Genomic DNA, 4,564 nt, shown 5'->3' with positions numbered 1-4,564 from the left:
TGGTGATAATAGTGAATAGTGTAAGGATGAGAATGATATGAAGAATCCATTTAAGAATGTGGATGGATGGAAAACTAAAAAGAGGCGAAGGAGGAGGAGGAGGAAGATGAAGAAAGAAGTAAAAGAAGAGTTTTATAAAGAAAATTTTAAAGAAGGCGAATAAAAGGAGAAAAATTAAGAAGGTTAAGTAAAAGAAGAAGAAGAAAGTGATAATAATGACGAAAGTGATAATACCTTCACATTTATCATGATTGTTTTTTTAGTATCATCATCATCATGGTTGTTGTTGTTACAAATGTTTTACATACTTTATCTTTACATATTTTTCAGTTCATTGTCTGCCTCGAAAAGAAGAAAATTATTGATTCTTCAAGTTATCACTCGAGAGTCAAGATCAAGCTGTATAATTTCCTTACTGATTGATATTAAAACGAACATCATTTACACACAAAAAAAAAAAAAGCTATTGGAACCAAAGTCACAGTGACAGAAAGCTTCCATAATCACTACGAGTCTTCTACATTCAGTCTCCTCACTCTCGTGCCTCACGCTAGTATTGTAATAGCCACCCTTACAATATTCCCGCGTTATCAGTTTTCTATGGAGCAGCAGCGCCAGTCGAAGTGGGAAACTATTTCAAACTCGCTCCCTCGCCTTCCCGCACGCCTATGACCTGAATGTTATTTGATTGCCTTTACCTTTGATATGCCATGAATAAGTACGTTTTTCCACCATTTTTTTTTCGTACTGCATACTAGCTTGACGTAAGGGCTTGAGAGATTTTAGTTAATATGAAAAGCGATGAAATTTTAAGACTGCTTTGAGAAGACAATATCAGACTATAGTGAATATTAGAAGTTTTCGTATAGAAGCTAGACCTCATTACGAAAATTGGATGCTGCTGAATGAATAGAAAGAGCTGATTGTTATCGTGTATTGCCTGGGTGTGTTTGCACTTACGTAGGCGCCAGTAATACTTACGGAGACTAAATTGTATTGCTGTATGAATACTTACTGAACAAATCATTTATGTACACTATAAACACAAGATCATAAGGTTCCAGTCATATATAAATAGGTGAATAAACTTGCAATCTTGCCACTTTAAGTCTATGTGGAGCCTCGTACCTAAAATCAGACATGTCCTTCCACTGCATTCTCCACCAGAACACACCAGCTCCACCCACCACTCGTCCACCTACAGCCCAGCTCCCTCCAGTCATACACCACAGCCTCCTCAACTAACTTTGCATGTTTTCTGCCTTTTCTTTTCTGCCAGCACCTAGTTCATCTCCCCTTCACATCTCTAGCCTCCCCATCCCTGCCTTCCCCGCCCTCCCCGCCACCTCAGCCCCCACACTAAGCCCCCGTCCCTCAGCTTGCAGTCGTTTTCTCCTTGGCCTTCCTCCCATGATTCCCTTGTGTGCCCTTCAAAGTTTCTGCCGCCCGCCGCCTGTCCTAACTTGTCTTTAATAGCTTTGCCTGCCTTATTTTTTTTTTCTTTTCTTGTTCCCTCCAACTTAGGTATATTTTTTTCCTTCTTACTCCAGGTTTGTTTGTTTGTTGTTATTCTTAAATCTTATCGTCTCAAGACTGTGAGAGAGGTTTTGTTGTTGGTGACAGAGTGGTAGGAAGTTTTGCTTGAATGTTCTTGTGGAGGTGTATAAAGTTTACAGTAACTTAGATGCCTTGATCATAGAGGGGAAAGAATACTACATGCTATATTGAATGAATTTTTTTTTTTTAATGAACCGCTTGCTTATCTTACACACACACACACACACACACACACACACACACACACACACACACACACACACACAAGAATAATGATACCCCCTCAACATTTTAGATTTCAGACGGACGGTTAATCAGTCACATCAAACTTCACTCCTCCTATCAATAACAGCAATACCTTACAATCTGAGAACTCATGAACTCACTTCATACACTTCAAATAAATTGGTTTTGAAAGGCAAGTTCAAGTGAACCAACCCAATGACCTTGACTTTGCTTCCTGGCGACCTTTAGACCACTATCTACTTAATATTTTACGACCTTACTGGCGCGAGTCCTCTCCCAGTATTCTGTTTGGGGAAGGTGGCTGGCTGTAGGGACAACTTGTTATGGTAAATGCGTCACTAAATTGACGAGTAGCCGATGGATGACTGTTCATTGTGAGGAAGAGATCAAATATAAAACTAGCATTAATCTTTTTCTCCCGCCAAAGCGAAAATGTTGCCACTATCAGGTTATTTCAAAAGGTAAAAAAAAAATAAAATAAAAAAATAGACAGATGAACAAATCTATAAATATTTCATGTCATATCAAAAAGCTAAAACGTTGCCTAATGTAAATGTCTAAAATGAATACAAGAGAGAGAGAGAGAGAGAGAGAGAGAGAGAGAGAGAGAGAGAGAGAGAGAGAGAGAGAGAGAGAGAGAGAGAGAGAGAGAGAGAGAGAGAAATTGAACAGGCAGATCGAAAAACAGACAGACATTTAGACAGAGAAACCCCTTCCCCCTCCTTCTCTAAAGACAGACTCAACACTTAATCTCTTGCACACATATTTTCCCCGACACTCAGAGGAGCAGCGTGTACACACTCTTAACAGCCAGAGCAAACACTCCTTCATTGTCGTTAGTCCCAAGGCGCACTGTTGACTCGTAGCTTTACCTTAAAATATAGAGTAAAAAAGGGAATAGTTTACCTTCACCGGCAGTACCTTTAAATGTGTCCCCTGGAATATCCATCTTTTCTCTTCTTATCTTTTTTTTTTTCCTTTATTAAACTAGTGATATGTTTGTTTATTTATTTTCAGGTACGTGGGGAGAAAATCATCCCTCTCTTTAGGTGTAATTTACGTAGTTTTCTTCTTTTTACCTTTCACTTTTTGTTTTGTTTTTTTCATTCATATTTTTTTCCTTTTTTTTTTATTTCTTGCCTCTGTCCAATGACGTCAGTGCCACTAGCTTTCGAAATGTCACCGATTTTTTCCTTCCTTAATTCACTTCAGGGGAGCTTTGATATTAATTAAGGATGCTTGTAGAAAGCGGAGAGAAGGGGCAAGAGGACGAGGAAGAGCAGGAGGAGGAGGTAGAGGAGGAGGAGGAGAAGGAGTAGAAGAAAGAGGAAGAGGAAACATGATAATGATGATGATAAGGAGGAGGAAGAAAAACATAAAGGAATGGAAACAGCAAGAAACTTTTTTGGTGTCAATTAGGCTGCTTGTATGACTACCATAGACTAACTAGAAGTAGATAGAATACCACAGGAGGAGGAGGAGGAGGAGGTGAAGGTATAGCATATGTTGATATCATATAACGCTGCCACTAAAAGGTTACAATCATAAACATCAATAAAAATATATCCATTGGTCTATAACACAAACAAAATAAACACAAAGGAAAAAATAATATACAGAAAATAACAGAGCTGGAAGCATATATTCGCGTTAAGATACTTTCATATGGAATGGAGAAGGCCAACCCACTACGGATACGAGAAAGAATACCTCATGTCCTGCTGAGAGACAAATAGCTCCCAGTACCAGAGAGAGAGAGAGAGAGAGAGAGAGAGAGAGAGAGAGAGAGAGAGAGAGTGGCGCAAAGTTCCATCTTACCCTCGACACCCGAAGAAGTATTACCCTCCCTAAGGTGTCTGGACTGGGAAACTGGGACACTCGACACACAGTCATGGAGGGGAGGAGGAGCAGGAGCAAGAGCAAGAGGAGCAGGAGGAAGAGTAGGAGTAGGAGGAGGAGGAGGAGGATGACTGCTTCAATGAGTGTTGCGTCAGGTTTACTGCCTTAAAGGAATTTCCTAGTTTCTTTGAAGTAATAATTTACACGCAAAAAAAAAAAAAAAAGGGAAAAAAAATTCATACGAAACTGTAACCTTCATATTTCTGTGTAATTATAACTTTTTTTTTCTTGTGTGTGTGTGTGTGTGTGTGTGTGTGTGTGTGTGACTTGCTTGCACATTCTCCACCTGTGAAATATTGACCGTGAAGGCATACGACACACACACACACACACACACACACACACACACACACACACACACACACACACACACACACACACTTCATGTCACAGCTGCAAACTGAGAATTTATGGTTGACATAGATTATAGATGAAAACATAATTTCTGGAGATGTTTTCTTCAAGACAAGTTGCCTTTCTCCTGCATACGTGCGGGAACATTTAGGGAAGGAACAGAAGAAATGCACAGACGGTAAAAATATCTTTACAGAAGCGCTCACTTTACTCTCATTACTAGATTTATTGGACGCGTTTATCTTTTTTTTTCTTTCTTTTTCTCTTTCTTTCATATATCTTACTTTTATCTTTTTGTTCATGATTACAATAGACATCCGCCATCTTAATATAAAACATTTTCACAGTCTTTATCGTGTGTGGCACCCGCTGCTTTACCTGGCCCGCCTCACACCGTTTCTCATAGTCCTGCTTCATTCCCAGATGTGTCTCTCCTCATATCTTCATCAAATAGCCATACCACTGGTAACACAAATTCCATGAGTGCGCTAGTTAGAGAGTATGCCTA

The sequence above is a fragment of the Scylla paramamosain genome, chromosome 27 (assembly GCF_035594125.1).
Source record: "Scylla paramamosain isolate STU-SP2022 chromosome 27, ASM3559412v1, whole genome shotgun sequence".
Classification (NCBI taxonomy): Eukaryota; Metazoa; Arthropoda; class Malacostraca; order Decapoda; family Portunidae; genus Scylla; species Scylla paramamosain.
Note: the sequence above shows the minus strand (reverse complement) of the source record.